General features: G+C 43.3%; 1 protein-coding gene across 3 annotated transcripts in view; it reads left to right on the forward strand.

Moving 5' to 3' along the window:
- LOC103189133 (guanine nucleotide-binding protein G(I)/G(S)/G(O) subunit gamma-12) overlaps positions 1 to 26,772 on the forward strand; it is a 55,058-nt gene that overhangs the window by 16,145 nt on the left and 12,141 nt on the right. For 2 of the 3 annotated variants that reach the window (XM_007909427.2, XM_042335656.1), the window contains exon 3: positions 13,847 to 13,920. The exons of the other annotated variant lie outside the window; for it this stretch is intronic. The gene's annotated coding sequence lies outside the window, so the exon portion shown is untranslated. The remainder of the gene's footprint in view (positions 1 to 13,846; positions 13,921 to 26,772) is intronic. 3 annotated transcript variants of the gene reach the window in all.

Raw genomic sequence — 26,772 nt, forward strand, 5'->3', positions numbered from 1 at the left:
TGCTACGATTTGAAAATGAGGTTACGTGTTCTTTTAGCGGTGAGTTGTTGAAGAACCCCTCGGCTCTGAGCTGTTTGCTGTTTCTCAGTACGCGCGGGGCTGTACATGTTGGGGCTTGATCTTAGGTCCTGGGATTTGGAAAACTGCCTTGCAATATATGACGAGGAGCCTTGCCTTTTGTACACTAGGAGTGTCCCACAAACAGCAGTCAGATGGAAGCCCAATTTATCTGGAGGATGGTTGGCTAGAACACTGGAAAGAACTCTTCTCTTTCGAATTGGTGTCCCAGGATTGTTAGTGTCCACCTGAACCGTCGGACAGGAGCTTGACTGACAGCACCACTGACGATGCAGTCCCTCCTTCAGTGCTGAGCTTGGGCACCAACCTAGAGTCTAGGCCCTAGACTGTGACAAAAATCTGCTCTGCTCGATGTGAAATCATTTCTCAGGTCAATTTTTAAAAATGTTTTGAATTGTGGATAATTCCTTTGACACTCCGACCAAATGTCGCAATAGAAGCTGTTGAAAAGAGAGTCATTTTACTGAAGCTCACTTTCAATTTATCATTTGAGTTCTGACCGTTTTCCAGGATTGTAATGGCAACCTCTTTAATCAATTACAAGTCTTTGGAATGTTTAACCGTTGCTCGATAGCTGTTATCTAGCATCTACAAAGTAGTTTTGGCAGCAGAGAGGCAGAGGTTGATCTTATTAATAAGCCCTGCATTTGATAATGGGCTTTATTTGATAAAGATAAAAATCTCTCAAAGTGATTCACAGACAATCGCTGTCAATTGTGGAGCTTTTGTTGACAGCTGCAGCAAGCAGTTTCCACACAGCAACGTCCCACACTTAGCCGTGAAGCGAATGAGCAAATCAGCATTGTAGGCCAGGACCCCTGGAACCGCTCACTTCAATTTTCCAATAATGCCGCAGGATATTTAATATCCATCTGAATAATTGGTGCGTTAGAGGGTTTAGATAATAATAATCCTTGCATTTGATATAGCGCTTTCCACATCTTTTAGACATCTCAAAGCACTTCACAGAATATACTGTAAAGAATATACTGTATATTTGTGGGAGAAACCAGGCAGCCAATCCCACACAGCAGTGTTCTACACACAGTCGTGGATTGAGTGACCGGAAAGGCAATCCCCCAGTCGACTAACAACCGGGTTCCTACTTACTGCTAGGTAAACAGAGGCATGTGGAGTAAGGAAACTTGACCAACATTTCACCCTTCTGGGAATAGAACCCAAGTCTCCCGCTTGCAAGGCAAGTGCTCTAACCACTGAGTGGCAATACTTTACCCTGGTGAAGTGTGTGGCGTTGTCAGTGTGGGCTACCACACGTTGAACCAACAAAACACTCCTGGTTAAAGTCCAGTTTCCCTGGCCTTTGCTAGATGGATTTATTGTATTCACTAGAGTGTTTCTTTGAGCTTGAAGCAAGATGTGTGCTCGATGGCTTACTGAGTAAATACTGCCACCTGCACTGCTGGTATTTTAAGACAGTTATATTCTTTATGTTAACATTTCAAAGTTCCATACCCCTGCCAAGTTTGTATTCATTTTTCATGATGTGAGATATAGACTGACTGACCGTAGCCAACAACTTGATTGTCTGTCATGGTTTTGATGTGGGATGTGATGTAAAAGAAAACCTCAAAGTGCTAAAAGCAGACAGTAATATCGTGAGAAGCTCATCTGCTTTCATCTCCTACACCTCAAAGTGCTTTGACTCCTGTATAAGGTGGGTCTGTTCAGGCTGCTCTTGAGAAAGCCAGCCAAATCCCCCCAAATGGGTTTTCTCAAGTCACCCTGTCAGTGCAAACAGGTGAAGCCGTGATTGTGTATTACGTAATTGAGTGATAAAGTTTTATCAAAGCTTCTGCGTGAGTTGATGAGACAATGCCTGATTGATGGGGAGTCTTGTAGCTTAGTGGTTGCCTTGCAAGCGAGAGGACCTGGGTTCGATTCCGGCCAGGGCGAAATGTTGAGCAAGTTTCCTTACTCCACACACCTCTGTTTACCTCGCAGCAAGTTGGAACCCAGTTGTTAGTCGATTGGCGGATCGTTTTTCTGGGGATAATAATCCCTTTTAAAAAAATAATAATTTGGACACTCAATCCACAATTGTTTGTGGGACAGTGTTGTGTGCTGCTGTGTTTCACCCACAAAATCTACAGTCACTCCACTTTACAGTATATTCTGTGAAGCGCTTTGAGATGTCTCGAAGACGTGATAAGGCGCTATATCAAATGCAAGGATTATTATTATTATTGAAGGTTATGCTTGAACTTAGTTGAGGAAGGGCAGGGGGAGGTTCATGTGGAGCATAAACACCGGCATAGACCAGTTGGGCCAAAGGCCTGCTTCTGTGCTGTATATTCTAATGTATTCTAATATATTCTAATGTATAATAATAATAATCCTTGCATCTGATATAGAGACTTATCACGTTGTTGAGATGTCTCAAAGCACTTTATGGGATATACTGTAAAGTGAATTGACTGTATATATTGTGGGTGAAACAGGGCAGCCAATTGCACACAGCAGTGTCTCACAAACAGTCGTGGATTGAGTGACCAAATTATTATTTTTTAAGGGATTATTATCCCCGGAAAGCAGTCTGCCAATAACAAGTTATTGATAATAATATTCATTAATATTGGTTATTAACAAAATAATAAGGGTTATTATTATATTATTATATTAATAATAACACTTGCATTAGGGTTGGCAGAACGTCTCAGAGCGCTTCTGAGATTCTACTATAAAGAGATTGACTGTAATTTGTGGGTAACAATCAAACATGCCTTTGGTTTAAGAAGGAGCAAGGCATCAGTCTAGAATATGAACTCAAGTCTTGGTGTTTGCTCGAAATCCAGAGGTGACAGTGCATCTGTCACTTTAGCTTTGGAGGATTTCATCGAAACTCAAATATCAGTTGGGTTGGAGGAAGAGCCGGAGAGGGAGAGAAAATCATGATTGTAAACCAGTTACACTACTCTTTTAAAAGCACCGAGCCACCTCCTATTAATACAAATGTGCATTGTGTTCAGATAAGGGGAGTCGGTTTCTCAGAAAGTGGTATCCCATCTCATATTTCTGGTATTCCTGCAATCCGAAATAATTGGGTATACTTGAACGCTTGTTTTTCTGATACCGTACTGGATAGCTAGAAGAATGCACTATGTATTACATTTTGTCATAGAAGTATTGTGATGATATCTCTGTTCACCCCCGGTCTGCTGTTGACTAACTGTAAAAGAGTTTGGGAGCGTACCTGCCTTAAAGATTTATTAATATAGTCCCTAATCCTAGCGCGCGTGAGCTTGAGGCAGGCCCCCAACATCCTGTCGTTCAGTACCAAAGAGACTCCTTTACCGAGTTTATGATCTTCTAGGCACATTCGATGTGGGGTTCGCTGTGGGTGCCCGGGAAGAGGCCGTCCAGCACCGAGTGCTATGCCTACGGGTCCCCGGGGACAAACTGCAAGAGTATCCATTCCATCTTTTTCCAAACCGCCTTTGCGAAACGACACTCTAGAAAGAGGTGGTCCACGGTCTCTGGGCCTCTGCAGCCTTCCCTAGGGCGGCATACTGAGTGGCCCGTACCTCGACCATGAAAGCCCTGAGGGGGAAGGCCCCTTTAATGCCAGCCAGGCCATGTCCTGATGGTTGTTGGTCGGGACCTTGAGGCATTTTGCCAGACATAGCTGGCCATTGCCACAGGTTACCTCCCGATCGGGTCTGCCCTCTCCCCCTTTCAAACTGTTTTGACTGCCTGTCATGCGGACCACTCAGTGATTGCGCGGGAGTCTAGGATAGTGTTTTTCAGGAATAATAATAATCCTTGCATTTGATATAGCGGCTTAACCTTGGGCAAGTTTCCTTACTCCACACAGAGCCTAATAATAATCCCTCCAAAACCAAAAACAATAATAAATTGGTCATTTTCAATCTGCGACTGTTTGTGGGACATTGCTGTGCGCAATTGGCGGCCGCGTTCGCCCACAAATATACAGTCAATTCACTTTACAGTGTGTTCTGTGAAGCGCTTTGGGACGTCCTCCCGACGTTAAAAGCGCTGTGTCAAATGCAATTATTATTATTATTATTATTATCACGTCATTGACACAGAATGTACTGTAAAGTGAATTGACTGATACTTTTTTAAAAAAGGCAGCCAGGGCCTGACACATGAGCCAGCCATTTGGATCAGCACAGCAGATACTGCCCTCTCCTTGCTCTCTTTCTCACCCACAGGGGAGTGCGTTTGGCTTGTTGCATGTCGAGGAATCAAGAGCCTGGAATGTGGGGACTATTAAGGGGAACCCTGCGCAGGCGTCACTGTCACTGGAAGGAAATTAGCCAACATGAGACAGAGTACCACACCAGGCAGTGTGCAAACCCACTAAAAAGCCAATAAAAAGCTGGAAATTTTGATCTATCCGATTATTGTTGAGGTAGTTAGTTCAATGCACACAAGATTCTGCCATCTATAGGTCACTAGGTCCTTCTGCAAGGTTCCAGTTAAACACTGTTTAAGAACACAGGAGGAGGCCATTCAGCCCCTCGAGCCTGTTCCGCCTTTCTGTTAGATCATGGCTGATCTGTACCTCAACTGCAATTATTTTAATTCATTATTTAATTATAATTATTTTAAAAATTTTAGGAACAGGAAAGCTAATCAAGCCTAACCGGTCCATCTCCTATTATTTTTATAATAATAATAATAATCCTTGTATTTGATGTATTATCATGTCTTCAAGATCCTCCCGACATTTTGTTAAATCTCTTCAGTTCCTTATCGTCCTGGCGCTGTCAGTTGCCTTTTGATCCCATTAATTTGCTTGATAAACGGATTGCACTGATTAAATGCTTCTGTGCCAATGAGAATGTTACCTGAAACTGGCACACTTACAAAAAGATTAGGTTAGGTTTCTTGTTTGCCATCACTGCATACTTTAGCTTCACCTGCTTCCCCTTTATCCATACTCTCAACTTTGCAAATTGACATGTTTACACGTTTCAACGGCTAAATGGAATGGACAATTAATAATAATAAAAATCCTTGCCTTTGATATAGCGCCTTATCAAATCATCAAGACGTCTCTAAGCGTTTCACAGAATATTGAATTGAACAGATATTTTTATGGCCGAAACAATAATAAGCCTTGCATTTGGTGTAGCACCTTTCATGTCAGGAGGACGTCCCAAAGTGATTCCCAGGATATAAATTAATACAATATCTGATGGCTTGTGATACTGCAATCTACCCATATTATTGCAGATTATTCTACGAACCTCTGCACTTTCTCTATTGTAACGCTTAGTCTAAAGTCTAAGGTTTCTTCACTGAATTGCCCAGCAATGTGGGGACTGTTCATTTCTGAAGCAGCTGATGCAAAATGCTTGCATCAGCTGTCCTGCAATCACATGTAACCGTGGTGACAGTTGCACATTATTACTATAAAAATACCAACCATATCCTGTGTCCAGTCCCAAGTGATGTAAAGGAAAAGGAAATTGCATCTTTTCTCAGTTTAGGCATACTTCCAGGGAGTATGCAGTCTTAACAGTGAGTCAAGGCACTGAATTCACAGGCACCGATTTGAAACTGTTTAATGTTTCCGAAGACTATACAGTACGGAAACAGGCTGTTCGTCTCAACTATTTCTTGCCAGTGTTTATTTGGAATTCTGTAGTTTAGTGGTTTGGAGCACTTGTCTCACAAGTGAGAGGACTTGAGTTCGATTCCCAGGCAGGGAAAAACTTTCTTAGGCAAGTTTCCTTACTCTACATGCAAGGATTATTAAGAATTATTATTTATACACAAGTCTAAATACTTTGCATCAGCTGTGAATCAAACCCAGGTCTCCTGCGTGGTAGGTAAGAATTCTCCACTGGACCAACCGATGCAAAGTGTGTCTCTTGCTAGACTCTTACTATCTAGGTTTATGCCTCTTTAAAGGAAAAAATAAATCCTTGCAAAGAATTCCTCCTGCACCTTTCATTTGGTGCATGAAAAAATATCTTTTCAGAAGCGAGAGTGCTGATGGCATGAAAAAGAAATGTCTGTCTGGAATCGGAAATTTGGGCTGCTTTATTAATAATATAATAATAATAATAATCCTTGCAGTTGATATAATGCCTTATCACGTCTTTGAGGCGTCTCAAAACACTTCATGGAATTTACTGTTAAGTGAATTGACTGTATTTTGTCTGTATTTTGTATCCACTAATAGCTTTTCCTCCAGCCCCCGCACTGTCTCGTGCGGCGTCCCTCAGGGCTCTGTCCTCGGTCCCCTCCTCTTCACCCTCTATATGCTCCCCCTGTGGTGACATCATCCGCAGACACGGGGCTAACTTATTCCACACGCCAAATAATAATCCCTCCAAAAAACAAAACTGACACCATCAGCATCCAAGGCCGCACTCTCCACCTCTCAAAGCCATCAGGAACCTCGGCGTTCTGTTCGACCCTGAGCTGTCCTTTCTTGCCCACCTCCGCGCCACAACTGGCACCGCCTTCCACTACCTCCGGAACATCGCCAGACTATGACACTACCTCACCCCTCACGCGGCTGAAACACTGGTCCTCGCCTTTATCATCTCAAGGCTGGACTATGGGAACTCTCTCCTCGACGGCCTTCCCGCCACCTCCCTCCACACTGCAGGTCATTCAGAACTCTGCAGCTCGCACCAGGCTTCGGGACCACATCACTCCCACCCTCGCTCGCCTCCACTGGCTCACCATCCCCCAGAGGATCGAATTCAAGATCCTCATCCTCACCTACAAGGCCATTCACGGCCTCGCTCACTCCTACCTCTTTGACCTACTATCCCCCTACCTACCTGTCCGTACCCTCCGTTCCTCTGGCTCCGGTCTGCTCCACATCCCCCGCCCCAACCGCCCTACCATCGGTGGCCTTCAGCCTCTCAGCCTCGAGGCTCTGGAACTCCATCCCCCAGTGCCTTCGCCGCTTCCTCCCTTTCCTCCTTCAAGGCCGGTCTCAAGACCTTTCTCTTCAACCGTGTCTTCAGCTCCCCTCTCGACTCTCTATCCCCTCCTCGCTCCCTCCCTTCTCTCCCCTCACCCTGACCATTTCCCCCCTGCTCGGGTCCCGACCCAACTGTCCAGCGCCTTGGGACGTCGTCCCGACGTGAAAGGCGCTCTATAAATGCAATCTTGTTGTTGTATATTTTGCGGGCAAAACGCGGCAGCCAATTATGCACAGCAGTGTCCCACAAACAGCTGTGGATTGAGTGATGAAACTATTATTATTTTTATTTATTTACTTGTTAGAAGAGATTATTACCACTGGAAAATCGATCCGTCAATCGACTAACAACTGGGTTCCTACTTATTGCTAGATAAACAGAGCCGTCTTTTGTAAGGAAAGTTGCCTGCACGGGAATCGAACCCAGCTCCTCTCACTTGTGAGGCGAGTGCTCTAAGTACTACACTACAGGACGCCTTTAAGGAGTTGAACAGCAGGCACACTACTTGGACAGCACACTGACTGAATCAGTCTGGGATGCCTGTTGATAATTGATCTTCCCACGCACTGTGGTTCCAGCTTGCTCTTCCAATATATTGTCGAGATATGTAGTCTGTGCAAAAACATTTTGAAAAAAGTCCAATAAAACATCCTTGCTTTGTTTTTGTAAGCAGGTTGCCAGTGCAGTTCCCAGTTCAAAGCCGGGTTTGATGTAAGCGGGATACTCTTGTGAATAAGCCTATGAGTTTCAACCACAGCCTTCAACTCTTTGCCAATTTTTTGCTGTAAATGGGTGGGAATTTAGTCCCAAGTCAATTTCTCGGCACCCCAAAAATTAAATAATAATAATCCTTTCATGTAGTGCCTTATTAGGTCTTCGAGACGTCTCAAAGAATATTCTAGAAAGTGAATTGACTGTATTTTGTGGGCGAAATGTGGCTGACAAGCTATGTCCCACAAACAGTCGTGGATTGAGCATTCACTAGACGGCCTGTTCCACTATGAAGTCATGGCAGCTCTTTCATTCCTTTTCTCCATATTCCCTTTATACCTTTTATTTCCAAATACTCATCTGTTTCTCCTTCTTGAACTCCTCAGCTGACTGTATCCCTGGCTCTCTGCACTCTCATTATTCCCTAGTCTCACAAATGTTTATGTTATGTGCCCATTTCATAAGAACATAGGAATGAAGGAATGAGATAAAAAATGCTACCGCACTAATTATACGTCAGTTGCTCCTTGCTTGGCTGTATCTATAATAATATAATAATATTCCTTGCATTTGATATAGCGCATTATCGCATCTCTGAGATGTCTCAAAGCGCTTCACAGAATATACGGTAAACCGAAACAAAAACAGAGAGAACTCATTGAATAGCGCCCAGTTCTGACGAAGGGTCGTGGACCCGAAATGTTGACTCACTTTCCTTTCTCCGTAGATGCTCCCTGACCTGCTGAGTTTTCCCAGCTATCTGTTTTTTGTTTCAGATTTCCAGCATCTGCAGTATTTTGTGTTTTGATACTGTAAAGTGAATTGACTGTATATTTTATGGGCGAAACCCGGCAGCCAGTTGCGCACAGCAATGTTCCACAAACAGTCGTCGATTGAGTGACCAAATTTTATTTATTTATTTATTTATTGGAGGCATTATTACCCCCGGAAAAGAGATCTGCCAATTGACTAACAACTGGGTTCCTACTTTTTGCTAGGTAAACAGAGGCGTTTGGAGTAAGAAAACTTGCCCAAGGTTGCCTTCCTCTCTCTTGCGAGACGAGCGCGCTAACCACTATGCTACGGGACTGCAAATGAATGTCGATTAAAACGATAGCTATGTTTTTGCTTATTTGGGGGTTTGGTGTGGAAATTCTTGAGATTCCTGCCCTCATGGCTCTGTGCGCACAGTCCTCATCCATGTGCATATCATGCTTGCTGTTCAAGGTGAACCGAAGGCTTCAAATATAAGGTTAAGATAATACCACTTCAAGGGGCTGCTTTCCACAAAACACCTTGAACTTCAATCAGTATAGATCTGGTTTTACTGGAATATCTTACATGTGTAAAAGTATATACTTTAGAAGGCGTTGCTAGGCTTTGTCTTTCTTTTACCCTTTCTGAAAACTTTAAAAAAACCTTTTACAAACTGTTCCCTTCTTTGTTCAAGGCTTTTCACTGTCACCGTGCTGGGATTTCATGCATACCAGATGATAATTGGGAAAGTGCCAAAACTCCAACGAACACTTGTTTTTGAGTACATAGTAATTGTTCTTGGAAGACTTATAGTTTTGGGTGAAGAAGGTGGTGGAATTTATGCATTATATTTGGCTTGCATGCACGCTATATTGTTTATGTACTTCAAGGATAAAAAAGACAGACTTAGCTTTCGTAATTTCACCTATGCACCCTTGCCAGCACTAGTTTTACAGAAGTCGCATGTCATTGCTTTTCAGCACTGGCTGGCATTTGATACAGCGCCGTATCACGTCTTCGAAATGTCTCAAAGTGCTTCACAGAATACACTGTAAAGTGAATTGTCTGTACATTTTGTAGGCGAAACGCGGCAGCCAATTGCGCACAGCAGCGTCCCCACAAACAGTCGTGGACTGAGTGACCAAATTTTTATTTATTTTTGGGGGGATCATTACCCCCGGAAAAGAGATCTGCCAATCGACTAACAACCAGGTTCCTAAACTTGCCCAACACTTTGCCCTGCCCGGGAATTAAACTTAGGTCCTCTCGCTTGCAACTCGCTACTCTAACCAATAAGATAGAGGACTTCAATTAGCACTATACATGCCCGCCGCATTTATTATGAGCTGTATAAAGCCTTTGATTGTCTTCTACTCGTGCTGTCTTTCTGCACATATCATCTGGAAACTTTGTAGGAATGAGTTGTCTCTTTAAGAACGTATTTCTCCTTCTTCATAACTCCTTGTCTTCTAAAATAATCAGAGACCTTACACTTAATATAGCATCACGTAAACAAAATACTTCAAAACGCTTCGAGATCTATTGTGAAGTATAGTGACTGTATTTGTAGGTGAATAAAGTCATGCACCTACAAAATATACAATCAATTCACTTTACAGTATATTTTGTGAAGCGCTTTGAGACGTCTCGAAGACGTGATAAGGCGCTATATCAAATGCAAGAATTTTTATAATATTTTTTATTTATTGCTAGTGTTAATGAATTGCATTCTCCCACCATGAGCTAAGCCGGATGCTCTGTGCTGAAATGTCTGGTTCTCTAAGCCTACTAGCTGGAGGCGTGGAATTTGTGCCAGTGGGTAGGTTTGTGACCTGTGACCTCACTGAGATAATAATCCTTGCATTTGCTTTTGATATAGCGCTTTACCATGTTGTTGAGGCGACTCAAAGCGCTTCACAGAATATATTGCGGTCGAAAATACTCCTCTACTGACACTTATTCTCTTGTCCTGAGGGAGATGGCTAACCACATGTAAAGTTTCAAAAGAGGCTGAGTTTCATTGACTTTTCTCTTGACCTATCCTTTCCCAGGATAATAACCATTTGCTAGGATATTAGTCTGAAGTGAAACTATTACTCAACCTTCGTTGGTGGTGTGGAGCTTGTTATTTTCTTGTCAGCATAGTCCGTCCTGTGACGCATCTGATCCACTTCTGCTCAGCCCTCAAATCACACAATTTTATTATAATTGCCCCTTGCTTCCTGCCTCCCTTGCAATCCTGGTATAAGTCCCTTCATGCCCCGGCACTCCCTACCTCTCCGATTTGCTTACTTCCCATTACTGAGTGCCTCCACTCAACTGACTCTGGCCTCCTGCATGTCCCTGGTGCCCTCCATTCCAACATCTGTGGCCATGCTTTCAGCCACTACGCCTCGAAACTCTGGAACATTCGCTATAACCCTTCTCCTTGCCCCTTCCTACTTCATCTTCAGATCACGCCTGAAGACATTCCCCTTCGACCGTGCTTACAGTCAATTCCCCTCTCCCCCGGCTCGGTGTTGTGTTCCATTACTGTTAAGTCCTCTGGGATGCTACCTTGCATGAGGGGCGCTATGTAAATGAAAGTTGGTGGTGAATCATCCATGTTATTCTCCGGGGGGGAAGAGAAGGGAGAGAGAGATCTGTCGATATCTTGCTAAAGCTGTTCTGATAATCAGCAAACGAGAAAAAAAATGATATCATTGCATTACCCAGAATTGCACTGCTGATGCATTGCAGAATGGCAGCTATGATTTCATCAGCCGTGTGTGTGTGTGTGTGTGTGTGTGTGTGTGCCCATCAGGTGATTTTTTAGGCTGTTTTGTAATTCAGTGATACAATTCTGCTTGGTCATGGCCTTGGATTTACAGTTTAAGGGAGATTTTTGTGTGTGAGTGTGTGTTTTTTCCTTTCTTGACAAATGCTGCCAAACAGCTCAGGCCACATCCAGTTTCACTGCACATTCCAGTCTTATCTGATACAAAAACAACTTTTGATGTTGTCCCTAATTGTTGAGTAATTATTGGCTGAGTTAGTCATAACGCACTGTATTCAGGCTCCAGCACAGACTCAGGGTTTCTGGGCTTGCTCAAGAGGGCATCTCACAGGCAAAAGAACACAGTGCTCAGCCAATTTCCCAACCCCTTCTTGAAGTTCTGTCATGAGAGTTGCTCTTTTAATAATAATAATAATAATAATCCTTGTATTTGACATAGCACCTTATCACATCTTCGAGACATTTCGAAGCACTTCACAGAATATACTGTTAAGTGAATTGACTGTATTTTCTGGGCGAAACGCAGCAGGCAATTAAGCACAGCAATGTCCCACAAACAGCCGTGGATTAAGTAACTCTATTTTTAGAGGGATTACTACCCTTGGAAAGCGATCAGCCAATTGACTAACAACTGGATTCCTTCTTATTGCTAGGTACCTACCGATACAGGACTCCACTTTTTTTTGTAAATATTATAGAGTGCTGTATACTATAGCTGTATTTAAACTAAATCCTCAATATACAGTCTCTAAGAAGGTCTTTCGGGGAAAAAATGCGACTGAAGAGACAGAAATAATGTCCCGACTGCGGTTAGATATTTTTTGCCAAAGTCATTTGTGGAATGCAAAACATGAGAGGAATGCCCACAAGTAGCTTGCAATGCCTTCAGGTCAGTCCCAGCATTACATTGGGTTTTATATTAAAACTGCGGGAGAGAAACCTTCCTTCACCACCAAAGTACCTAAGAGCATGTAACACTTACCTGCTCTAAGCTTTCCAAATCTGTGAGTTCCTCTCTGTCAGCCTCCAGTCACCTGCAGGATTCACTCTTAATGAATACCGCATTTTTAACCCTCTGTATCCTTAGTATTGAGTGAGAGCCTATTCTTGTGAAAGAAACCAAATACTGCACTGGAGTCCTATAGTGTAGTACTTAGCACACTGGCCTCGTAAGCAAAAAGTTTGATTCCCGGGCAGGGAGAAACCTTAGGCAAGTTTCCTTACTCCACGTGCCTCTGTTTACTTAGCAATAAGTAGGACCCCGGTTGTTAGTCGATTACCAGATCGCTTTTCCGGGGGATAATAATCCCTCCAAATAAATAAATAAATAAATAAATAATTTGGTCACTCAAAACATAACTGCTTATGGGACACCACTGTGCTGTCGCGTTTCGCAGACAAAATATACAGTCAATTCACTTACAGTATATTCTGTGAGGTGCTTTGCAAAGTCTCGAAAACTTGACAAGGCGTTATATCAAATACAAGGATTATTGTTATTATTATTGTAAACCTCCACAGTCTACTTCAACTAATAATAGTACTTCCTACTTTATGAGCACTTTGAAAGCCTGTACATGGCCGTGTACATTCAGGTGTCCACATGGCACAGTTGGTAACACTCTTGTTTCAAATCGGAAGATTATATGTTCAACATATGTTTGTGGGATGTGTGCAAACTGCTGCATTTGCCAACAGAAATGCATATTCACTCTACATTATATCCCGTGGATTGATTTGAGGCATTTTGACAATTTGAAAGGCACAATGTTAAATGCAAGGATTATTATCTATGCAGCGCTGTACAAGCACGGTGCAAATTATTCCATCTAGTTTCAATCTAAATATATTTTCAGTTTCGGTCCATTTAGTGACATTTACAAATGGGAGTAATTGTGTTAATTAGGACTTCTGGTTTGTAAATGGCAAATTGCTAATCTTTAAATCTGTTTTTCCCAACACCTCTGACATTTGTAGACCTTATCTTGTTCATATTTCTATTTTCGACTTCAACACCCTCCACAGCCTTGCTGCTTCCTACCTCTGTAACCTGCTAACGCTATAGCGACCTGTCCGTTCCATCTGCTCAGCATGATTGGTGGTCAGGCCTTCAGCCTCTCTGCCTCCACTCTTTGGAACTCCATCCCACAGTCCTTCGCCTTGCTCCTTCCTTGTCTTCTTCAAGGCCCTCCTCTTCGACAGCTCCTTCGGCCACCCTCCTATCCTCCCTGCCCTCCATCCCAATGCCCTGCTCGGGTCCAAATTCCTGACTGTCCAGCACCCTGTTCACCAACGTGAAGGGTGCTGTGTAAATATAATTTGTTGTTGTTCACTGCATCCATCTGTTTGATGAATTGTTTGTCAAGTGATAAAGACCCTATTGTTTTTTCGGATAGCCCTTGTACTGACAAGGACACAAGTGTTAAGTTTGCCCAATGTAGTCTGATAATTGGCTGTTGCACTTTGCTTGTAAGCGATGTCTGCTCAAGATATAAGCTCCCTAGAGATCAGACAAATGACATGGCCCAAGGCTACTGCCTGTAATGTCCGTGAACTGAATTAACCCTTTTTTTTTATTTGTTCTTCCGTAAAGGTTACTTGTGCGATTAAGATACAAGGAATCACTGTGTGAGGACACAACTTCATCACACCACTCTAATTCCACAGGTCAGTGCATAACCACATTGAACCAACAGGTGTGCGAACAGTATTAAGCGGGAAAACATAATTTTTAAAAAGCTCCAACGAACCAAATACTTCACAAAGCTTTTAACCAAAATTGACAGATCCCTAAAGAATAATAGCTTGTTGTACAGTGTACTTAATGAGGGAAATTTAAAAGCAGAAAACGCTCGCAGGTAAAACGAAAACGGCTGAAATAAATGGAAAGAGGAACACACCCAAACTGCTTGTGATATCATCCAAGTGTGCAGACCACATATTAATGTGGTTCCTCTGCTTTCCCTGTCTGTCAGTAACACTGCTGGATTGCATCCTGCTACTCTTTGGCACGCGAACAGGCAAAGTATGCTATCATATCAAATGAACTTGCCTTATTATAAAGCACTTTCATCACCCCACTGCATTTCAGTGTTTCACAAGTAATTTCTGACTAATTTTCAGCAAATGTGACGGTCGTTAGATAAGTTTCCGAACTCTACACGCTTCTGTTTACCTAGCAGTAAATAGGAACCAGGTTGTTAGCAGATTGCTTTCCTGAGGTAATAATCGCACCAAAAAAAAACATTTGGTCACTCAATCCACAACTGTTAGTGGGACACTGCTGTGCTCAATTGACTAACTTGTTCCGCCCATACAATACAGTCAATCAACATTACAGTATATTCTATGAAGCGCTTTGAGACATCTCAACAAAATGATAAGGTGTTACATCAAATGCAAAGAATATTATTATTATCTGCCTACAGCAAAGTCTCCCCCCCCCCCCCCCCCCACACACACACACCTTGAGATGAATGAATAATTCAGAGAATTATTGGCCTGGTTGCCCCACCTTACTCCGATCTTCCTCATTTTAAAACTTTCCAACTGTTTGAAACCAAAGTGTATCTATCGTGTCCTAATAGTGATAATCAAACTGCTCTGCGTGCAAACAAACGTTCAATGACGGGAACATTTCTTTTCAGGACCATTGTACATGTGGTATTCTCCACCAGACCTTTACATAATTGTGTCAGCACTACATGGTCAAATCCACGAATGTTTGTGAGACACTGCTTTGCGCAATTGTTTCACCCACAAAATATACAGTCTATTCACTTTACAGTATATTCTGTGAAATGCTTTGAGATGCATTGAAGACGTGGTATGGCGCTATATCAAATGCAAAGATTATTATTAATGTACCTTAGTCATGGGCTGAATTAAATGCAAATCTGGGTGAAAGAAAGTTTAATTCAGGTTAATTTTCTTAAAAGATAAAATCTCTGCTTTTGTAGTTTGCATCCTTTTCGCCTGTTGCTTTTGCTTTGAATGGTGCCATAAGTATTTCAATTAGCCAGAAGTCTGCTTCTTCCTCACTGCTGTGTAGGGAATGATACAAATACGAGATAAAGAGGATCTGGATTGAGTTGAAGGACCTTTTTCATCCTGTCTCAGCCTGCAGTTTTGCAGGAGACCTTTCAGCCTTGAATTGGTTCTGGCTTCTGAGTTGCTTAGATAAAATTGTCATCGCCTCTTCCTTTTTTTTGGTCAGCTGGATGTCTGACACACATGGAAACCCATCAAGCATGCTTAACAGTCTCCAAACCAAAAAGAGTTCCATGCATCCCACATACACATGCAAATCTCCGAGATAGATTGTTGGAATGCAATGCGCACTCTCTCCTGGAGAGATGCATCTGCTTAACTAATTCCGGAAAGTATTAGGTGCAAATTGGCAAAAGCCAAGGCTTGTGTGGTGGGGTAACTGCTGGAGTATTATCCAGTTTAAGACCGCATAGAGAGCACTAGCAGGCAAGCTTCCTACTGCTTGTCCAGCTCGGAAGGCCTTACCCAGCTCGGAAGGCCTTACCCGTTAGAGCTTTGGCTTGCAGGATTAACAGGAGCTGAGTGGGATGACTCTCTGCCCCAAGTGACTGGACTGCCCTTCTAAATGCTGAATACTGCAGCACTTCCTGGCTCATGAACTGGACCAGACTTGGCCACAGAGAGGTTGGCTCAATTCTGACATTCTGTGGCCAAACACGTCAACTAGAAGACAGTTCAGACCCCGCTTATCCCCCGCCCCACCCGCCCCAGAACGATAGTCACTGGTTGCTCTTTCCTTCCAGAGCAGGTGCTGTAAGCAACATAAGCGTGTTTTTGTAATGCAGGAGTAATCAAGCTAATTTGTATGATTTACGGGGCACTCTGCATTAAGCTCGAGTACAGGCCTCATTACACTTCCCTCAATTAATACATCATCGTGGGGGAAGTTGACTGTCGTCATAGATCCATAAAACCTATTTTGCTCACATTATCTGAGTCCTGCTCAGTGTTCAAAGTTCAAATTTAATTTCAACTCAGTGGAGCACTCTTACATGTGAACAATTTCTAAGCAGTAAATTCCTTTCCAGTAAGGAAGATAGTGGTGATTTAATTGGAGTGAATTCAGCAGGTGGCTTTAAAGTCTCCTGCTAGTGCCTGAAGGAGTAGGTAGCGACCCTGCGAGCCTTTAATTATCACAGCTGGAAGGATTATAACTACATGGCTTGGGGGACATGTACCTGCCGAGAGCTTTACTTTCATGCACCTCCAACAAGGTTGCGCAGCGCGTAGTTACTGTAGCTCGGAATGGCTTTGTTCTGTTGCTCGCTGGGTCTCTGGGCTGTGTTTCATCGGCTTAAACAGGCAGATGTTTAAATATTTATCTAGCGCCAACACTCGGAGCTTCACGTGTCTGTCCTTGTTAGTCAGAGGCAGATGCCATGTGAATCAGGAAACGTGCAGCTACTGCTCTTTGGCACACATTTAACCAGGCCCTCCGCCTAATTCCTATTTTACTCACTCTGAAGCTGGCTTAATCTTTACTGAAAATGCTCAAGAAATAGCTTAATTTCAAGATGTTTTGCAGTTTAATACTACTGTTTAATGAGCTGGTTACAGTGGGCAAGTGTGTCCCATGGAGCTTAAGCTTTGATCTTAAAGGGTAATATATAACTAAATGTTAAATGTATCATGCTGATGTGTTAAAGTACATTAAAAATTCTGCACAAGATCAAACCAGTGCTTTCTGCTGGAGGGTTCATGCAATTTCTTCTTACTTGGACTGTGCCTAATGTGAGTTTATTAAAGAGATACCGATATCCTGATAAAAGGGGGGGAGGGAAGAGAGAAAAAGTTCATCACTTTTGAACAAAGCTATTATGGTACGTTTATCATTGAATTGTCAGTTTGTCTCTCAAAATATTATCAAACCCAGTTATAAAACTCTGGAGTTGCAGTTCTTTCCAAGGAAAAAACCTTAGGCAAGTTTCCTTACATCACACACCTCTGTTTACCTAGCAGTAAGTAGGAACCTGGTTGTTAGTTGATCGCCGGATCGCTTTACGGAGGTATTAACCCCTTCGAAAAATAATAATAATAATTAGGTCACTCAAACCACAACTGTCTGTGGGACCCTGCTGTGTGCTGTGTGAACTTTGCGGTATATCAAATATTATTTTATAGTTGGTAGCTTCTGCTAATATAGGGTCGACTCTCTGATAATGTGTCCTAGATCCATAAAGGCTTACACCCTGTGTTAAAACACGGCAGGAGTAAAAGGCTGCTTTCCAGGTCACGTTGATGTCGATCTTCTTGTGTGTTATGGGCAGGAAGTGCCCATAGTCCTTGTTTCGCACAGCATGCCTGCGTGGTGCAGGGCAAAGTCATGGGTGGTGACATGACGACCTGAAATGTGGCCAGTTTCCAGACATGTCCCCAGAACACCCACGTCCCGGGGTCATCCTGTTTAAATCTCAAGGTGCTTTACACCAGCCAGACAGATTCTGGTTGATAATTCAGGTTGCGACCTTTATGAAGCAGAACTACCTGTACAGACTTGTATTAGTATCTTGATTTAATCGCAGAAATTCAGTGCTTTTTTTTAAACAAAAATCAATAGTTTTGTGCATGGCCTCAGTGCAACAATAAATGATATTTACACAGCGCCTTTCACGCTGGGAGGACTTCCCAAGGCGCTGGTCAGTCACGGATTTGCTCCCGAGCTGGGGGTTGGGAATCAGGAGAGGTGGAGGGTAGGGGTAAACAGCATATCCGAAGGGGGCAGTCACAGAGGAGGCTCTTGAGATGTGCCTTGAAGGAGGCAAGGTAGAGGATGAGGTGAAGGGACTGTGGAATGGAGGTCCAAAGGGTGGGGTAGAGAGGCTGAAGTCCCGATTGTGTAGTACTGCTAGACCATATTTCAAAAGACCATTTTGAACTCCAGAAGAGGAGTTGCCAACTTGCGTAGTTTTGAATTTTCCTGTCTCTGCACCTGAGTCATCCCGGCTTATAGAAAAACGTGAAAACCAGCGTGAGCCAGTTGCCATTGAACCTTGTATTGTTTGACCTGGTTATAAAGAGAATCTGGTCATTGGTACAGTTTTAGTTTTATACACAGTGAACTTTGCTCTATATGCTTCGCTGAAAGTGTACCCAATAAAAAAAACCTGCGACTCTGGGAGATTTATAGCTGGGTTGGATAACAATGAAATGATTTTCTTTCTAAATCTATATTTAGTCACCTGGGCTGTGCTGGAACCAGGTTGTAGAGCAGAATACTGTGCCAATTTGCAGTGTAGCAGCTGCCATATAATTTCCTTTAAACGACCAAGAAACAGAATGCCACACAACTGTTGTATAGCAGCAGTTGGGCAAAAGAAGATCAAGGTCCATCCAATTCGTCTTCCACCATCCTGGAACTTGCTTGACATGTCTTGTCCTAAACTATACAGTGTATCCCGAGATATAATTTCCAACAGAAATCTATCGAGTCTGTTCTTGCAACAATATAATAGTAATAATCCTTGCATTTGATATAAGACCTTATCACGTCTTCAAGACGTCTCAAAACGCTTTGCAGAAAATACTGTAAAGAGAATTGCCTGTATATTTTGTGGGAGAAACGCAGCAGCCAATTGTGCACAGCAGTGTCCCACAAACAGTCGTGGGTTGAGTATCCAAACTTATGCTGGATACAGTGAGACAACGGGAAGGAGTCAGAGTAAATGGCTCCATTGAAGGAGCTAACAGCAACATAGACAACCGTGAGGCAAGTGGGGGGTTAGAATAAAGCGTTCTCTTGGGGGAGCTAACATGAATACAGTCACAGGGACCTGATTTGTAAGTGTTTGGATGGTTCAGTGAAAGCACTGGTAAGTGTCAGAATTAATCTTTCTGGCGAGAATCGTCCTTATCTGTCTGTTTTGCTCTGCAGTTTCAAGGCTAAGGTGGTGAACCTTGGGTTCCTGTGGACCTCCCAGGACTGTGTCCTCCAAGCCGGTTCAGCTCCAGGGTAGCGCAGCTTGTTATTACATCCAGTTATAGTGTGGCTATAGTGTGGATCAAAGTCCTGAATTGACAAATAAATTAACCAGCGATGGTGCTCTCTGGAGAACAGTTCTGATAATATTTGTTCATGTTCAGGTGTTGTAAAATGTTACTAATTTCAGTGTAGTTTGGGACATGGATAGGGTCGTAGATTGATTGACATCTTGGGATCAATGTCATTTAATGCTGAAAATAAGATAACTTGTCGCTAATCCACATCGTCTTTGTGAAGAGCTTTGAATCATTAGCCTAAATGAAAGAGGCTATTTAAGTACACATTACTGTAATTGCACTTTAGTGACTGTAAATATGGTAATGCATTTAAAAGTATTGATAATGCCACAGTAAGCAGGATCTCCTTGGAGCTAAACTGGCTCCAAGGTGACATACTTTGCAACGGAATATAGGAATCGAGCCAGCCCTCTGTGGAGTACTCCAGTCCAGTTCCTGAGCCAGGCGGGTCTGCAGTATTTAGGGCACTGCTGATGACAGCCCAGCCTGGCCCATTGGTTGGGAGTCATCCTAGGAGTCATGTCACTCAGCTCCTGTTAACCCTGCAAGCTAAAACTCAAATTGATAGGATGGCCCTAGCTTGCCAGACAGCGATATTAATGGAAAGCTCTGCGGTTTTAGCTGGTTAGATTCTAACACCTCCTCAGTGCACGCTCTGGGGTCCCCCAAGCCTTGGCTCTTGCCAACCTGTTCCTAATGCTTTCCAATAATAGGTAAGCAGGATAAATCCCCCCAGGAAGAGAGTGCTCATTCCATTCCAACAATCTATCTCTGGGATTTCCATGTGGAGTTGGGATGTATGGAAATCTCAGCTTGGTTTGGATACCCATCAGCATGCTGATGGGTTTCTGCATGTGTCAAATCATCCTTGCGCTCAAAACGCCATAATCTCCCGTTTATATAGAGGTTACCTGTACTGACAAGGGAAATACTAGTCAGCTTTCAACAGCTTTGTATATATTGTATGTGACACCCAGCTAACCCCCAAAAATGCTACAGTAATATCTCAATCTGAAGCTCTAACTTAGCAGTGCACCCAATTCCTGATATGGACTACACTTTGGGCAATACCCCGGAACTGACTGGTAGCTTGCTCATGGGGTGAAAGGAAAAGAGAGCACAGGCAAGTGATCCTTTATCAGACCGCCTGCTAGCTCTTCCCAGAGCAGCATTGAGAAACATAGGATGTGGCTGTCCATTCCTTCAACCAGAGAATGGTGACCAAGAGGGAAACCTGAAGAAGCAAAATGCACTTCAATTTTTGCAAATCGATTGATCAGTTCTATACTGCTTGTTGGGTAACGATTACAGCAGCTTCCTAATGTGTTTTTGTGTATCCCATTACAGTTAGAGTGGTTTATGGCATTGGGTAGAAGAAGTCATTCGTGGTATAAAATCTCATTAAAGTAGTGCATTAGAGAGTCAGGACACTGTACTGTGACAAGCAACAACTCTTAAAGCTGTGTTAACAATTATCGGAACTATGGTCCAGCTAGTTTGTCCAAAATAAAGTCTCATAGATGGCCATTGGGTGAATTAATTTGGAGATGAATGAGGACACCGGAGGAAGAAACTCCCTTTTCTGTGAGTTATGTCATAGATTCTTTAATGTCCATCTGAACAGGCAGAAATTTGTGTAACACGTCAATCTGTGGGATTGCTTTTCTACCAATGCAGCGTTCCCCCAGTGCTGCACTAGGATGTCAGCCTAGACTGTGAACTCTGGTGCTAAACATGTGGTGACATTGTGTGAGTGACTGATGCAGCTTGATATTTGTTGAGCTGTGTGTTTAATCAGAGTGCATCAACACCCAGGACATAAACCAGAGAAAGATGTTTTCCATAAACAAATGCTTACAGGAATTGTATTCAGCTGTCTATTCTGTTAAGATTACCAGAATAAAACAAATCATGGTAACGGGAAGCTGGCATGTACAAAGTGTCATTTCCTCTTGGGTCGCACCTTTTAGCAAACGGCAGCAGTCACCTTAAAATCTGTCTGTCTAAACGAGGCTTTAATCTGGCCTAAGTACCAAGCGGTATGTCCAGCTCCAGATTGTGTTTAGTTGGCTGGTTTTCAAAATATAGTCCATTAGTGAAGTAAAATTGTGTCTTTAAAGCCTATTTAAGCCACTGACTAAATAGAAGCTGTTTATTCCCTCCTGCACTGCTCTGTAATGTGCTGCAGTGATGATGCTGTCACCTCAGGCGCTGACAGCATCGCCATCCATGGTTGCACACTCCACCTTACTAAGCCAGTCCGGAAGTTTGGGGTCTTGTTTGACCATCAACTATCCTTTCTACCCCACATCTGCGCCATGACCCGCTCTACCTTTCCCCACCTTCGCAACATTGCCAGACGCCCCCCACTATCTTACACCCCAGCCCCCCGAAACACTCATACATGCTTTCATTACATCAAGGCTCACTATGCCAACTCATTGCTTGTTGGCCTCCCCAACTCCTCCCTCCCATGGCTGCAGATCATCCAGAACTCTCCCGTATCCTCTCCCGCACTAGGCTCCGCGACCCTATCACCCCCATCCTTGCCCGTCTCCACTGGCTTTCCATTACACAGAGGATACAGTTCAAGATCCTGGTCCTCACCTTCAAAGCCCTCATAGCCTTGCCCCCCCGTACCTCTGCGACCTCCTAACCCCCTACCACCCTGTTTGCTCCTTCCACTCAGCGGGCTCCGGCCTGCTTCACGTCCCCTCGCCTCGCTCGCCCTCTGGAACTCCATCCCTCAGTCCCTCCGCCTCGCCCGCTCCCTCGCCATCTTCAAGACCCATCTCAAGACCCTCCTCTTCGACCGTGCTTTCGATCTCCCTCTTCCCCACTACCCTCCACCCTCCCCAACCCCGACCCCCACTCGGGGCTGTAACTCTGTCTGTCCAGCGCCTCCTGACGTGACAGGTGCTTTACAAATGTAATTTTGTTGTTGTTGTAGTGATGCACAACCACTCAGTCAATTACCAATCAAAATGAAATGTCCTTGCAAAGTTTCCACATGCAATCTGGTCATATGGCTAATGGCAGACTTTTTGATGGTGAATGGTATGACGTGGCTGCCCATCAATTTCACTATTTAAGTGTTTTCTTGATTAGACTAATTACATTTTATTCAAAATGTTCTTTACACTTCATTTAACTTTCACCAACTATCCTCTTTTTATTAAAGTTACTTTTAGAAGTTTTTTTTTTACAAAATCCTCAAAGCAGTAAAGTGAAAGTGTATGTTTTGTTTTGTCACGAGGTGATTTACATTGGCTCTGAGTTCAGCACTGTTGGATTGATGTGCTCAGTAGGTAGAGGAGACTCGTGCAAAACTTGGGCTTGGTTTTATCCTGTACGACGTTCACATCGTTAGTTACAGTTTCTTGACAGTAGTTTGAGACGTTTGAACCTTACGGTGCTGCATCGAATGCCAAGATTAGTAATGCTGCTGCAAAACTTTTTTCCATTTTTCCACCTCAGTGCATGTCACATCTCAGAAAGTTGCAGGATTGAATTGTAACCTGGAACGTTACAATTCACGTCCACGCCCTGGGCTAGGGAGGAGAAGAGGTCACAGATTTCTTCCCCTAATAGCTATCAAGCAACTTCTACTAGAAAGTGCGTGCATGGACCACAGATGATAATGATAGGATTGGGTTTGCCTGCAATAACAACATGGTCAAACCAGCCTAGTGACACATGTCGTCTAGCCTTCCACGTGTGGGCTGGCTTGTGGGAGAGCGTGCTGTACGCCTGTAAGAGTAGGTGGCCTTGGGAGATAAGGAGGGGGAAAAATTGGCTTCTTTGCATGGGGAGGGGAGGAACCTGATCGTGGGGATTCTTTAAAATAAAGTATGGGGATTCCTGTTCAACCCATTCTTTTACAGGACACACATGCCTGCAGGGAGTAGGCAAATTAGTACATTTTGTACTATCGTGAAAATGATAGATGGCATGTAAATCTGTCAGTGTTATTACTGCTATTGCGGTATCTGATGGGTTTGGCCAGTCAGGGAAACCTGTTTAGCAGCTGTATCAGTGGTTGGTATACATTGTGGAGTCCTGTAGCTTAGTGGTTAGAGCACCTTCCGCCGTGAAAGATGCTTTGCAAATGTAATTTGTTGTTGTTCTTACATCTATAGTTGTCTATAGTTGTAGGGAAGGCAATGCAAAGTTATCTACAGCTTCCAATGCTTCTGTTAGGACTTGGAGACCGTTGCTCAGTGGTGCCTGATGCGGTCAGAATAATGTTACTGGCTAGGTTCTGGGTATCATAACTTCAGGAGCCTTTAGCTTTAGAGTGTTGTTCCAGCCAAAAAGCCTCAATCCAGGACTCCGGTCATTACTGAGCTTTACAGTGTGCCCAGCTTACAAAATGTTACACACATATATCCTGGCTTGAGAAAACAGTTATCCACAAGTAATGGAGGGAGTCAGGCTCAGCTGGGCTCTATCAGTGCATGTTTTGAATGCATTTGTCCAGGTCCTAGTGCTCGCGCACTCCCTCCCCCCTAATATATAAATCCTTTCATCTCGGCATTCGGTGAACGTCTGTGCTCCTGAGAAATCCATTGTTTTGTTTGAGATAGGGGGCAGATGAATCTAAAAGTCGTGACAGTTTCAGTGATTCATAACAAGAAGGGGGAACCCAAAATAGTTTCCACTGAATTGCTCATAAATCTTCCGTGTTATGAAGGGCGAGATCTAGAAACCGTCTTGTAGATCATTCTCAAGCACTGCTCCAGTGATCACATGGAATGAGTCTGTCCTTGACTGTCCCATTCACACTTCCACAGAGAGGGAGTGCTTCACAACATGTCTGCCTTGCTCCCAGCAAACGATTATGATTTACGTACAATGCTGTCACAGTTCAGATCTCTCTCTTTATAGCGTGTAGGCTCACAAGGTTACGGAGTAGAATAATAATAATATTAATAATCCTTGCATATGATAATTCCTTACCCTGTTGAGACATCTCCGAGTGCTTCACAGAATATATTGCAAAGTTAATTGAATGTATAACGGCAGCCAGTTGCGCACACCAGTGTCCCACAAATGGTGTGGATTGAATGATCAGATTATTTTTTTTTTTTAATTTGAAGGGATTATTACCCCTGGAAAAGCGATCCGCCAATCGACTAACAACCGGGGTCCTAGTTCCTGCTAGGTAAGAGATGTGCGGAGTAAGGAAACTTGCCTAATGTTTCGCCCTCCCTGGGAATCAAATCCAGCTCCTCTCACTTGTGAGGCGAGTGCTCTAACCAATACGCTAACTGGACGCCACTCAATCATGTTATTACATATATAACTTTCACTTGCCTGTTGTTCATTGTGGATTTGAGTATTTTCTGCCTTTGTTTACACTGTCTACTTTTTCTTATTATTTCTACTTGATTCAACCATTCCGTCCCATCCCCTTTCACTTCATTTTGTTTGTTTGTGTGATGCTACTTTCGCCGAAATATATACAGTCAGTTCACTTTACAGTATATTCTGTGAAGAGCTTTGAGACGTCTAGAAGTTATCAAAAGCACTATATCAAATGCAAGGATTATTATTATATTACTATGCGCAAATTGTCTGCCATGTTCACCTACAAGTTGTTGTTGGTGTTCATAAAGGGCACAGCCCAGAATGGCTGGTTTAGTGAGGAATCATTCATTCGCTCACTCTCCAAGTGATGAGCAGAGCAGCTACAGAACTGACCGCTGCTTTGTCAGACAAGTAGTTAGTTGCTGGAAAAGGAATACTGTATAAGTGTTGGCGTTTTATTGGAGACTTGCCTTCCTGTCCTTGTGTTCAACATGTTCACTTCTCTATAATGCTCCCAAATAGCTTGTGGAATTCCCATCCCAACTTGCCAAGTGTTTTCCTATCCTGTAAGCCATCAGGCATCTCTGAACGTCTGTCCTTTCACTAATCACCTCCACACGCGCTTCACTATTCTCACTAGTCACACTGCTTTGAAGAGAGTTTCTCCCCTCAAGCTCTTCCTTTTGTCAGAAGTCAGCTGGCACACACTGTGCCCAACAGTGCTGATGTCTACACTTTACTCATGTTTAACTCCTTTCTTTTCATCTTCCCTTCTTCTCTCCTGGTGTCCTGGCCGACTATGCCCCCAAATAAAAATTGTTCCCTCTCTCTCCTTGGCTGTTTGCGGGAGGTTGCCGCGCTCATTGGCTGCTGCGTTCACTCACAAAATGCAGTCCTATCACTTCTTAGTAGATCAATGAAGTGCCACGAGACATCTCGATGACCCGATAAGGCGCGGTATCTAATGCAAGGATTATTTATTATTATTGAGTTCCCTATCTTTTTATAAGGAAAAATCGGCACGATTGATTCATGGCCTTTCCATTTGTGCCAATGGTAAATAGTAGTTGTGTTTCACTGGTGGCTGATTTCAAGGCTAGTTGTTGTATAGCAGCTATCCTGACTGCCTGCTCTTGGTTTCCTGGCATGGACTTGCCAGCTTCCTTCTCGCTGACAAACGGCCGACTTCTCAGTCGTCAGGTTGTTGTTCCCGTCACACACCCTGTTTACCTTTACTTATGTGCCAGAATCACAGTTGACGTCATCGGCACTTCCCAAAAATTGCCTTTGATGTCATTAGTGACCTGATATCTGGGTGTCAGCCATTTTACTGTATTCTATCCAGGTCCTGATTGTTGTATCCATGTAATTGAGGTAGATGCCTTCCTGATCCACATCTGCTGCACGTCCCCACATTAACCCAAGCTTATTTTCATGGGAAAAATGGTGATCCAATGTTGCTCAGTTGTGAGCAATGAGAAGCAGCTCCATTCCATTACCTTTAGCATATTCTGTTCCGTGATTTGTAAGTGAGTTGGTGATTTGGGACAGGAAGGGAAAGAGTTGAAAGAGGGTGTGAGCTGCTAGAACATGGCCCAGGGCTTTAAAGACTCTGGGTTTTAAAGATGTAAGAGTGTGGAACAAGGAAAAGCCGTTGACCCATGAAGCCTGTTCTCCGCACAGGCAGCGTATAATTTACCCCAGCATGGAATCTACACACCCACATTAAATTTCCCGAGGGAAGCAACAAAACAGAACCATTTATTCTCAGCAGCCGTTCCCAAACTCAGTTGTGCACACAGTATCATACAGCAATAAAAACTGTAGCACTTTGCTCATTTACACTAATTGTAATGTGCTATTTTTATTCTAATTTTTGTGTAATAATAATAATCCTCGCAGTTGATGTAGCGCATTATCATGTCATTGAGACATCTCAAAGCATTTCACAGTAAAGCGTACTGCAAAGTGAATTGTCTGTATATTTTGTGGGTGAAACGCGGCAGCCAATTCGGCACAGCAGTGGCCCACAAGCAGTCGTGGATTGAGTGACTACATTTTATAAAACAAAATTTGAAAGGATATTACCCCCAGAAAAGCGATCCGCCAATCGACTAACAACCATATTCCTACTTAATAAGGAAACTTGCCCATTGTTTCGCC

Source organism: Callorhinchus milii, unplaced genomic scaffold (genome assembly GCF_018977255.1).
Source record: "Callorhinchus milii isolate IMCB2004 unplaced genomic scaffold, IMCB_Cmil_1.0 Scaffold5, whole genome shotgun sequence".
Classification (NCBI taxonomy): Eukaryota; Metazoa; Chordata; class Chondrichthyes; order Chimaeriformes; family Callorhinchidae; genus Callorhinchus; species Callorhinchus milii.